This window comes from Aulonocara sp. 'chitande type north' Nkhata Bay, linkage group LG11 (assembly GCF_057382095.1).
Source record: "Aulonocara sp. 'chitande type north' Nkhata Bay isolate Kocher_YH1m ecotype deep benthic linkage group LG11, A_spYH_male_GT1.1, whole genome shotgun sequence".
Classification (NCBI taxonomy): Eukaryota; Metazoa; Chordata; class Actinopteri; order Cichliformes; family Cichlidae; genus Aulonocara; species Aulonocara sp. 'chitande type north' Nkhata Bay.
This window is the reverse complement of record NC_141354.1, coordinates 3,106,488-3,119,847: the sequence shown is the minus strand read 5'-3', so window position 1 is coordinate 3,119,847 and position 13,360 is coordinate 3,106,488. Positions and strand designations below refer to the sequence as shown.

Genomic DNA, 13,360 nt, shown 5'->3' with positions numbered 1-13,360 from the left:
GTTAGTCCCAACACTGCATTTAACAGTGGCCTCCCATGGACGAACGTGATAGAGCCTGCCTGAAACTAGGAGAAAAATTGAAACGGGAGCGGCATTCAGGGAGGGAAACGTGGGTGTACGGGGCCTGTGAAATGCGACCCAGGGGTACTCTGGGACCCCCGGGGTCCGGAGCTGCCCCGAAGGGGAGCACAAGGGTTAAGTCATGTTTTTGCTGGTTTTTAGTTTGTTTTTTTGTGTTTGGGAGCTGACACAGTCTCAGTGGAGATGGGGTGTTATGGGGATAACAGGAGGAGAGAAGCTGCAGAGGTGTGTGAGACTGCAACTGATTGGGGAGGGGACCAGAGAAAACTACAGAGTCTGACATTGTTTTGGCAAAGTTACACACTGATTCAATATTGATTTTAGTGACATCTGATTGATGTAACCGGGTGTCATTATTGCTGATGTGAATTATACTTTTACTGAATTCAGGTTTACCCTCAGTGTCGCCTGCTCTGGCCCCTGGAAGACAATTGACTATGGTTGCTGCTGTCTTCACGTGTCTCAGAACGGAATCAGCAATTACCAGAGTTTGATCCCTGGCGGGTGTGTCGCCGAGTGGAGGAAACAGTTAGACACATGAACACGTTGGTGGTGTTCCAGGACTTCTGTTTAAGACTATGCTCCCTCCTCACCGTCACCCAGCCATCATGTTTTCCCGTCTGCTCAGGATAACCTGCTGGGGGACAGTTAGCAGGGCCTACGCCACCTTCCACTGCTCCTGCTACAGGGGCCTGACCAGCTACAGGGTTTTCAAGGGTGGGATTTCGAGTGTCCAATTCAGCGATCCAGGCCTCCAGAGCTGCATAAAGGCTACATTTATTACAAGTATCATTACTGCTCATTTAAAAAAACAGAAAGCATAACTCTTCTCCAGAGTCGGAGCAGTCTTCCACAATAATTGGGTTTGACATATCAGGTTAAATAAAGACTGCTGAGGAGCAAGCATGGCTTGGGCCCATCTCAGAGCTCACCCTTGCAGCAGGATAACCATGAAAGAAATTTTGCACAGTCTGAGGAATAAATTCTCCTTTGTTGATGAAACACTAGGAAACACTGTGAGGAAACCTCCGTTCTTTTCACTGGTAAAAACTTCAGGGGCCTCTCCAGAGGTACAACCTCCCTGAGCTGTGCTGCTGACCATGCCCATCGTTTTATGACCACAGTATACTCATTTTATAACAGATGTGAATCCAGCAGATTATCTTTGGCATGTGGTGAACCAGGAGATTTGCAACATGGATGCACAGCCGACAAATCTGAAGCAACTGTGTGATGCTATCATGTCAATATGAAACTGAATCTGTGAGGAATGTTTCCAGGTCTTTGTTGAATCTGTGCCACAAAGAATTAAGGCAGTTCTGAAGGTGAAAGAAGGTCCAAAACAGTACTGGCAACTAATGAAGTGGCCAGTGACTGTATTTAGTGTCTAGATGTTTTTTCAGTATTTTATTCACTTAATAGCAGGACAGAATACCACATGACTGTGGCCTTGTGTTATACCCTCTCTGCTGCAGTGATGCTGCAGACAAACACAAACATCGTGATCAGACTTTTAAGAAGAGCCTCTTGAAGATGAAGGTCTGTGTCTCTTGACCTAAACACATAATCCAGTTAAATCTGATTTATGTTCATCAATGCCCCTCACACTGTAACTTAAAGTAATAAATTGGTTACTGATTAATTACAGAAGTATATTTGTGAGCTTAAAGATGTAAGCCTTGGACCATCGAGATGAAATGTGGTTGGGAAACGTAACAAGCATTAATAAAACTTCATCAGTAGCTCAAGCAAGACCTCAAAACCTTTGCTCACCACATGTGGTTAGCAGACTGTGGTTGAACCATGCAGCCTAACAACATGCAGTAAATTGCAGGTTAAAGCAGTTTGCTTACACGTTGTTAAACGAGGGAAGGGAACTAATGTGGCTGTCACATTACCCTTTTGTCCCATTTCATCCCAGAACTCGATTAAATTGCTGCTCACTTTCTACAGTACTTAAAACTGATCAGTAGGACCTGAAACTGCAAACATTCAAACATTCAGGCCAAGTAAGAATCAGCGGGTGCACGTATTAATCTTCTAAAAGTTTCTGACCAGGAGGTTAAACTCATACAAATTAGCTTCACCCAGGCTCATGAAAACATTTTCCTGCTTACAGATAGCAGATCATTTGTGTCAGTAAGGTTTATATTTGAGCTTCTTGTTCACACAGAGCAATTTTTCTTCATTTTTTAACGATTACCAAAGTCTGTGAATCCCCAAATTGTGCAGTTGTTCTATTTGCTCCCCCTGAGATCACTTTCACACACTCGGGCCACCAGCAACTTTCTAAATCCTCAATAAAAAGCTGACGGGTTGCAATGATGTTCCAAATAACTTATTAAGAAAACAACTAAAGAGACAGAAACTATTATGAAAACTGGTTTATTTTATATCTCCTAGTTTGAAGTGAAGCAATAAAAACATGTATAAAACATCACAAACTGTAATATTTTACAAATGCTTATGTCCTGCTGATCCAATGGAGACATCTTCCAGTGACAGTCTTCATCTGTGTGTGTGTGAGGAGGATCCTAAACCCACCGACACAGAAGTGCATGTTCACAACTCCCTCTGTGCAGGCGGTGTCAGGTGGTGCTGTGGCCAGTCAGGCATGAAGTGCTGAGAGTGGATCTTTGGTCCTCTGTGCAGCTCTGTCCACTCTCAGCTTCCCTGCAAAGCAATAACACAAGAAAGACGTAATTTTAACACAAAACAGCATTTCCATAGTAGGCAGCTGCAGCATGTTGTTAAAAAGCTATTTTAAACTCAACATATACACACAATAAATAAACTTAGACCTACAGTCCTGTAGGACGATGATTTACACCAGCTTTTGGAAGGATTTAGTCTTCGAGACAGTTTGTAGCCAGTGTGAGGTGATAACTTACATGGCTGGAACACAGCACCACTCTCCCGTTTGTCATTTGCTCATCCATCCTTCTCATCGGGTTGGGGTAAGGCTGTCTTCTGGGTGGAGCATCTCTCTGTGTTAGCGCCGTCTAGAATGCTGGGAGGACAAGTGTAAAGCACCTGAAGACAAAAAGACAAAGACAAAAGGATGAATTCACAGATCACAGAGTTGTTCAATTTACTTTTCTTCTGTTATGTGTTTTTACCTTACCTCTGATCCCTGAGCCACAGGCTATACCTTATGTATAAACAAGAGACTACAGTCAGTTCACGACATCATTTTTAAACCTTTTCTACTTATTTGTGTTGACATTAAGTACGGACTTACCTTTGTCCTGCATGGTGAGCTAGAGCTTGAGAAAAAATATGCAAGTCATTTCAACAGTTACCTGTGATATTAACAAAAATAGAAGTAACAACACCTAAAACACTACCTTACAGTCACACAGGCAATGTCACATATTAAGAAAAAAACAATACATTTCACATGTGTTAGTTAATATTCTTTAAAAGTCAGATATTCTTAGTTAGCTGTGTTACAAACATCACTAGACACAAAGGCTTAACTTAAACATTACAAAGTTAATTAAAAAGTAAAGCATATTTACAAGAAGCTGTCCTCAAAGCAAGAAAGTGTCTTACAAACACTGCAAGACGCAAAGACCAACTTAAACGTTTAAAGTTTAAAAACAAGTTCTAACATTACCTATTCAGTCACTGTCATCAAGTGAAAGGTTAAAAGGCCTTTCCCAGAAGCGTCTGACACCAAAAGAACCTGATGATGTTGAAGGGCCACAGAACGTGTCATCACTTACCTTGCACCTCTTCAGTGCAGATGTCTTCTCTGCTTCTCTTTGCTGAGGAGGTGAGAACTGAGGTTGAAGGAGAAGCTTCGTGAGAAGAGGGGGAGGATGAGAGAAGGATATACTCACCATAACTGACACTCTGGGTATCAGTGTCCTGTTCTTCATCAGAAGAGATGGTTCTCGGGAGACTGTCATCCAGGATCCTGATGACTTCAGGAAGGCCTTCTTCTGCAGGACGTTCAACCACGTAGTCAAGACGACATGTGAGGAAACAAGTTTAAAATAACATTAGGAATGTGATAAACACCAAGTGCTAAAGGAACAGAGCTACATCTGTTAGTTTCAGCAGATGATGAGAGAAAAGCATTTTAGGCTACATTTATGTCAGACTGAATGACACAAGTTTGACTTCATTTGACCTTGAAGGAGAGGTCAGAGGTCAGATGTAATGGGATATTTTAAATCTTTACACAGTACCTTTATATATTGACCACAGACTCCACACTTTTAAGAATCATAGCTTCTAAATTATAAAGGTTTTTGTTCATTTTTGACCAATAATAAAGTTAACCTTGAAGAAGATGTAAGCTAAATTTACATAACCCCACTCTACACCCCTACAAAGTTTGATCAGGGTTAATTCAATTTTTTTCAGCTATGATGTTTACAAAAAAATAACAGGCAAGCAAAAGTTACTAAAAACATAACCTCCTTGGCAGAAGTAAAAATTGCAAACACACAAAGCTGTGCAGGTATGTCTCAAAACCATGGTCAAGCAAAAAAACAAACAACTAAAAACTCTTAACACAAAATCTGCATTATTAGGAATGTGCACAAGGACTGTATCTGCCATAAGGACAGATACATTGAATCTTTTTACCACATGCTATCCCTGTGTAATACAATATATCTGTCTGCTATATAATAAGATATATTATAAAGTAATACCATAACATAAGGTCTTAATACCATTATTACTACTATACTATGATTACTGTTTTCATATTCTTTTTTATATTCTTTTATTTTTATTATTTTTTATCATCACGTTTTGTAGCAGGGAAAAAGTTATAGTTTATTTCAATAAAGCCTTTGATCCGGAGAAGAACAGGATGTTAGGAGAAGACCGGGATCTGGTGTGTTTACACCTGTGTGTTCTGACATCATGACATCCTGAAGATGCTGTTACCACAGAGACTGATTTTGGAGCATTTTACAAATTTTTGTCCATTAAGCTATTTTTAACCATTCACGTGATACAACTATATAAATGGAGCTCACCGCAGTGTAATTTACAGTTAATTCATGATCATTTACACTTACTGCCTTTGTCAGCCTTTATGCAGCATGTATACTAACCACGTAGGTATAGGTATACCAGGAAATAAACACAGATATTAGAAAGCAGCAAATCACTCAAGCAAACATCTGGTGACTAACATTAGCATATAGCTCATGCTAATATTACATCTTCACATTTTTCTTTTCAAAGCTAACAATAACTTAGCGTTCTCGCTACTCACCATGCTTTTAAACAGTTATATGTTAGCAATGACAACATTTAACAAATGTTTTTAAAATGCTATCCATGCTAATTAGCCTTTTAATTGCTTGAGGTCTTGTTTCCAGGTCTAGCGGTCATAAGCGAGCCAGCCTTTGGCACGAAAATCAATCTTGTAAAGCTCACTATTAAACTGACAAAAAGCCTTAGAACCTAGAAACTATGATACTTACAACTTTGCTATGTTTGTGTCATAACATATAGCAAGACCCCATAACAATAACTGACCTTTGACCTCTTCTCAAGATTAATCTTATGGTTAAAGAAATAATGCTATATAGAGCTAATGTAACACTATGTTTTTACTGCCATTGTTTGACAACATATAAGCATAAAGGAAATGGGGATTCTAAATATCAGGTTATTATGACTTCATTAGGTTGACCCCGAAGGAAATTGGGTTAAGGCTGCCGACCTTTGCCAGCGCCGACTTGCCCTCCAACCATACATACATTACACAAACATCACATGGGGAAGACAGGTCAGAGAGGTATAACAATGGAAAATGCACAGCATGAGGAGAGACGAGGAGAAAAAATAACTCCCCCCAGACTGAGCTCCAACAGTTTGAGAACAGAAAAAAAACACCTCTGCACATGTGTGAACATATGTGGCTTAAGTAAGAAAGTAGCCGCTTCTGTCTTCTGTCTAATTTAACTATTTTTTTTTAAATAAATTATTATTATTAACAAACAGGAAAAATGTAAGTAAATACATTTTCTTTTGGCAATTCACCGATCCAGTAAAAGAAAATTAAGTTGCGTGGACAACAACGTGCCCAATAACAGCTTATGTCTTAATGTGATTAACTTGAGCACAGCCTTTTTGCTAAAATAAATGTACAGGTTTCATCTAACTTACCTCTACATGGTTGTGCAGGTTTGATGTGGAATTTCTAAAAGCTGCTAACTCGGTCTCTCTGGCAAACACAGCTTGCACTGCATAATAAAGCTGTTGCCTTTCTTGCACTTGAAGCCGAAATGGTCCCTTAAACACGGCCAGGGGTTCACATCGGTTTCCTCGAGTTCAGGGTCTGCAGAATTCGACGGGGTTTCTTTTTTCGCTGGATCCGTACCACCGATGTCAGACTCATCTTTATTGTGACCCAACGCCAATTTGTTCTACTACCCATCATTCCCTGCAGTATTTCCGAAGCGCAATGTTGGTTTTTTTTGTTTGTTCTTTTAATTTACTCAGTAACTGGTGTGATTGAAAATGTAGTGAAGTACAATACTTTTTAAAAAAATATACTTAAGTAAAAGTAAAATTACCGACTTGAAAAATGACTTTAAAAAGTACAAATACACAAAAAAAACTACTCAATTACAGTAACGCAAGTAAATGTAATTCGTTACTTTCCACCATTGGTGATTGGCCACACCTGAAGACCACGACACACCTGCAGCTGATCAGCCTGATCGGAGGAGCTACTTGAGGATGTGGTGGAGCTCTCTCCGACGCGGGATCATTGCGTGGCTTCACGTTAGTCTCTTGACCAGTTGCCTAGTTTAAGTCTGTTGCATTATGGTGTGTCTGACGGCTGCCTCTCTTTTATGTTCCCAGGAGTAGTGGGGAGACGAGAGGACAGCGAGCACGGGGTGCTCATCACGGAGAAGCGGAGACAGGAACACTAGCACTGGGAAAAGGACACGTCACGGGAGTCGGGAGTGCACAGAGGATTTATTGTTATTTTCCTTATCACTGTAAACAAACGCACTGCTTATTCACAGAGCTCCGCACCTGGGTGCTCCTCCCTCACACCCCCACGGTTTGCCCTGCCAGGTTTTCCCTGGCAAACTGTGACAACAACACTGTCCAATAGAGACACATGAATGAAATGCAGTGTCAATAAAAACACAGATTTTTTTTCATATTCTTCAATGATATTTATTTAAAAATGTAATATTTTTACATCTGAATAAACTTTTGGGCATTACGCTGACTGATGGATGGACAATGAATGCTTCCTCATCCTTCTTGTCATGCACCGTGGAAGTGTCTGAGGAGCTTTTCCACTTGGATTCTGTGTCCACACTTCACAGGTGGAGTTTCCAGCCTCTCACCTGGGCCTCATCTGCAAACAATCAGCAGGAGGGCTTCTTAAACCGGCGCTGCCTGCTACTCCTCGCCAGTTTGTTCTGCCATCTCCAGTGGTAACTAAGCTTCACCTCTGCTCCAGTTCTCACTTGCTCCTTCCCTGCGTTTAACCTTGTTTCCCCTGTGTTTAGATCTCTTCTGCAAGCATACTCATCCTACCCTCAAACTCCCTTACTCGTCCAGCAACAACTTCTCCCTCTGTTGCAGAATTCCCGTTGGATTGTTCCATCAGGAGCCAGATGATCAGTCTCTCGATAGCTTTTCCTCTGGTTCCTGCTCTCTGCTGACACTCCTAGCTCGAGCCACGTTCTCCATTCCCTCTCTTTAAACAAAGTCTCATAAATAGTTTAACCCTGTGCATTGAATCTGCATTTGGGTCTAAGCCTTCTATGGAGGGAAGAAATCATCACAGTGACATCTATTCCATTTTCAATTCAATTCAATTTTATTTATACAGCGCCAAATCACGGCAACAATCACCTCAAGACGCTTTATATTGTAAGGTATACTTACAAAGAAAAACCCAACAATCACATGAGCCCCTATGAGCAGCACTTTGGCGACAGTGGGAAGGAAAAACTCCCTTTTAACAGGAAGAAACCTCCAGCAGAACCAGGCTCAGGGAGGGGCGGGGCCATCTGCTGTGATTGGTTGGGGTGAGAGAAGGAAGACAGGATAAAGACATGCTGTGGAAGAGAGACAGAGATTAATAACAAGTAAGATTCAGCAGAGGTCTGTTTACACATAGTGGGTGAAGAAGAAACACCCAGTGCATCATGGGAATCCCCCAGCAGCCTAATGCTGGGCATACACTGTGCAATTTTTGGCCCATTTTGAGACGATTTTTCAGTCATGTGACTGTTTTGGGGATCGGCCCGAGTTAATCATGTGTTGTGCGTCGTATACATGGGGTAACGAGAAGCGATTAACACCTCCCAATCAACAATCGTTTGGTCGTAAGAAAATCAAACCTGTTTGAAATCCTGTCGGCCGTTGTGAGGGTGTCACCGCAGCACGCACAAACACAGAAATGAAAGTGAAAGGATGGAGCTACACGGATGTGATCTGGACACAAGCGATGGAGGTTTGTAGAACTTTGGCAAGCTCGTCCGAACCTTTTCGATGTGGCCTCACAAAATTATGGACTGATTCTTATACAGCGCTTTTCTACTCTCCCGGAGTACTCAAAGCACTCTATACAACACGCCTCATTCACCCAATCACACCCATTCTCACAAACACTGTCTCTATACTTAGTGCTTTCTAACTACATTCACACTCCAATGGATGTATCAGAAAGCAACTTGGGGTTAGTATCTTGCTCAAGGATACTTGACGTGCTGACTGGAGGAGCCAGGGATCGAACCACCAACCTTCTGATCAGTAGGTGACCTGCTCTACCTCCTGAGCTACAGCCACCCCAATTATCACGACCGCAACAACCGTGAAAATAGTGTAAAATTTTGTGTCATAACCTTCATGCTATGGACGCACAGTGTGAGCACTCAGGTCGCACAGAGCAGCGGGCCGTATAGTGTGAGACCCAGCATTGTGACCTACTACTCACCCCTGAGTCAATCGTACAGTCTGAGCAGGAGCTGAATAACGCGACTGTACAAATTGCACAGTGTATACCCAGCTTATTGCAGCATAACTGAGGGAGGAATCAGGGTCACCTGAGTAGGCCATCAGCCTACTAAAAGGACAGAGAAAAAACCCATCGAAATAGTGAGTCGTCATCACAGGTGCTGGTGGACTCATTTGAACACCTCCGAAATTTGCAAACATGCAAGTATTCCTCTTCTTCCTCAAAATCCTCTTGGGAACGCTTCCTCGAGCCTCCAGTTTCATGGTTGTCAAGCTCTTCCTGCGCATCTTCAAAACGTTCATCACTACTGCTCTCAGAGTGATCGTACACAGTTGAGCTGGTCCCTGAATCAGAGTTTGCAAGCCTGGAATTTTTGCTATCACGCTCTTCTTCATCTACATCTTCCTCTCTGGACCTTTTCGTGGATCCACCAGCCAGCGGCCCTTCTTCTGTTACCTGCTGATTGATGTCCTCATCAGCAATATTACCAAAACAGCCCTCGCCATCAGTGTCACAAGCAGAAAAGAAGTCAGAGTCATCATCAGAAAACTCCTCGCTCCATCTGATTCTTTTGTTTGGTTCCACATCTTCTTCATACAGCTCTCTAGACCTCCTCCTGGATACACCCGGCTGAGGATCCTCTTCTGGGATGTACTGGTGAACATCCACACAGTCTTCAAATGCCTCATCAGAATCCTCATTTTCAACACCAACAACAACAACAACAGCATTGTGATCATCATGCAGTTCATTGTTGTCAACATTGGCATTATTGTCTCTCACATTAATATTTTGAATGTTGACATTGTCATTGTCAAAGTCAGTGTCAGTGTAATCATCATATCGTTCCTCTAATAATCTAATAGCTCATTCAGCCTCCAAAAAATTATAGAGAGCAAAATAAAGATTGTTCAGGAAGCCAAAGAGTCCACCTGTCACGACTGGGGCCGCCGCCGTGTGAAGTGTAGAAAGGAGGACTCAAATGCAGCACTTATTCAGATGTGAGGGTGATTTATTAAGAATACTGAACATAAAGTGGGGATGGCAAAACAGGACTAAGGATAAACTAAACTGGGAGAAACTAAACCAAAGAGTAGCAAACTGGACACGCAGGGAGGACACGCAGGGGATTCACGGAGAAATGCAGAGTACGCAGGGTGACACAGAGGATGAACACAGACGACGCGACAAGGAACAGAGGCAAACACACACTATAAATACACAGAGGGACACTGGGAAATCACACACAGGTGGGAGACACAGCTGGACCTGATTAACCTGACGAGACAGGGGAACACTAACACCAGGGACCAACAGAGGGAGCACAAACCCAGAAACCCAGTATCTAAAATCCCAAAACACAAACCATCCCAAAACAGCCCACACAGAATAATGAAAATAATAACAATAAATACACCAAACACAAAATCACTGAGTCACGGACTCAGGATCACGACACCACCAATAGGTTCATAAGCTGGTTCCTGATCTCCACTTGGAAACATTTCTGGGTTAACCTGTCGGCCTGTAAGATCATTTAATCTTTTAATGAGCATTCATAAATATCTGCTGAAAATCCGTTTTTCATCAATTCCAGGACTGAGTACATGTGCTTATACCATTACGGTTATTTTGTGATCCATCTCCTGTCCTCCAATAGCCAAACCCATCTGTTCTCTGATTGGATAGTTAAATTTGTGATTGACATGACATTGGCCAATCAGATGAAAGAAGAAAAATAGGGTCAAATTTCATAGCTGTACCTTGAAACTTGAGTGCAGAGCAGTGTTGCCAACTTAGCGACTTTGTCGCTATATTTAGCGACTTTTTTTCTAAAAAGCGACTAGCGACAAATCTGGCGACTTTTTCTGGTGTTATTGGAGACTTATTTATGACGACTTTTTGACGTGAAAGCGAGTATCGCTTTTACTCTCAACAAGCAGCGGGTGCTGCCGTGGGTACCTCGCCCCTTCCAAAGCGCTCACGGGCGGAGGATAGTCCTCCCCCAGCTGCTATCAGGGCAGAAGATGTTCACACCTATGCGTCCGAACTGCAAATGAATCGCGCATGCGCGAAGCCGCTGCTCCCGCACTGACTATAACGCAGTCAGTTCTTTTTTTACTGTTGTGCTGTTTTGTGGATCACAAGGTTTAAAACTACTTATAAACACACACACAAAGTAACTCCACCAGAGTGCCCATTTCGGGTCACTTTTGCCGGTCCAAGCCCGGATAAAGGAGCAGGGTTGGAATTGTGACATTAAAAAATCAATAATTGCTAAAATAAATTTAATTTGTAGTTCTAAATAAATTCAAACTGCATTTAGGACGTTCTTTACTCACTTTGTCTCTTTCATGATGTTATTTCTCTCTCCAACAACATAGGTTACAATTATATTAGCTGGACCAATTATGCAAATTAGGCGATGACGTCATTTAGCGACTTCTAGCGACTTTTAGGACAACCAATAGCGATTTTCCTTACTGAGGAGTTGGCAACACTGGTGCAGAGTTTCACACGTATTTTTTGGCTAAGTCCACGCAGAAATCTTTTTACACATACAAATCCTGATTTACAAGTACAAAATATTTATGACCACAATTTGAGCCCATACAATGTCCAAAGATTGAGCGGTGACCCCGACATCCTCGCGCTTAAATCCGCGCAGACAGCCTCATACTGGAGGACAGACCTGTGCAGGACGGCGGCCCTCTCCTGGTCTGTGACGTTTCCACCAGCCGCCCTCGCCCGGTAGTTCCCGTTTTATGGCGTCGTCGGTTTTTTGACTCGGTACATGCTCTCTCTCATCCGGGGGTCCGGGCCTCTGTTAAACTGGTCAGCTCTAAGTTTGTTGGCCGGGCCTTCACAAATCGGTGAAGGAATGGGCGGCGTGCATTCCCTGCCAGCTCGCGAAGGTTCATAAACACACCAAGGCACCCCTGGAGCAGTTCTTCATCATCATTCATGTACAAGTTGATCCGGTGGGTCCTCTGCCGCAGTCACACGGTTTTACGCACCTTTTAACTATTGTTGACCGCACCACCCGGTGCAGTCCCCCTGGCGTATACTACCTATACTACCGTTTTTGTCAACCTGGGTCTCGCGTTTCGCCCCCCCCCCCCCCCCGTGGACATTACCTCAGACAGAGGCCCCCAGTTCGTTTTAGAGCTTTGGTCAGCTATGGACTGGGGGCCAAGGTCCACCACACAACCGCATACAACCCGTAAGCTAATGTGAGCGGTTCCACAGGTCGCCCCCCAGGAGCATCCCCCCAACCGCCAGCGTTTCAAATTCCTCCTGCCTTTCCTGCGCGCCTACACCAGCCTCGTTCACAGGATGGACCTTCCTCTGCCAGTTCTCTCCCTCACAGGTTCAGTTGTTCTGGCCGTTTGCTTAGGCCCACACTGAGACCTCTCCTGTCATCTTTACACACCTCCACAATATTATTATAATTTATTATAATTATTACCATAAGTTAGAAATTGTTGATGAATCACTGAGGATGTTACTCTTGAACTGCAGAATAATTTACCAATTCTATTCAGAATCACAGTCCAGAATGCTCACATATAATTCATCACATTAATCCTGACACACTGCTCTCTCTTCCACCAGCTACCTTTACATGTTAAAAGTATGATGGAAGCAGGAGTAAGGCGAGTCGGCTCACAGTCAGGGTGTGTTTTCCTCCTCTCAGACTGTGCGCGCAGGTGACGATGAGTAACGGCGGCCACATGGGGGCGCTTTATCAACCTGCTGTGGTGGGTAGCTTGGTCAAAATAGTGTTTCCGATGTGACTTCGCTGTGATAGGCAGATGTCTGAACGCACTTTTCCTTTACTAAATATTTATTTTTATTGGGCGATCCGAGTTTACTGAAAAACACGAGGAGGCAGAGAGGAGAACGCCCAGGACCAACCACGCGCCTGAGAGGACGGCGACAGTGATAGTTGTAGTTAATCAAATTAGCAGGCCTGTTATAAAAGAAGCCCCATTTCAACTTCAGCTGATATGCAATACAATACATTGGTCATAGTGTTGACTCTTATTCAAGTTGTAACACATTTATTTCATTTTAAAGATTTTAAACAGGGGCTTATTTACACATGGATTTATGGATTTATGCATTCATTCATAGATACACTTACACGACGTGTGCAAGGTGTACCACCACCCCGTCACCTCTCCTCCAGCAATTGGATAAGAGAATTAAAAATAGAGAGAGATGGGTGGACATACTAACGTGCAGGACTCCACAGCTTTAGCGGGACCTTGAACGCAGCACGCATAGGTTGAGAAACCCCGTGAAGAAATG

General features: G+C 42.9%; 2 pseudogenes; both read right to left on the bottom strand.

Moving 5' to 3' along the window:
- Positions 1-19: 19 nt before the first annotated feature.
- On the bottom strand, positions 20-1,189 carry LOC147318314 (uncharacterized; annotated as a pseudogene).
- Positions 1,190-9,154: 7,965 nt separating this feature from the next.
- Positions 9,155-13,334, bottom strand: LOC147318313 (uncharacterized; annotated as a pseudogene).
- Positions 13,335-13,360: the final 26 nt, after the last annotated feature.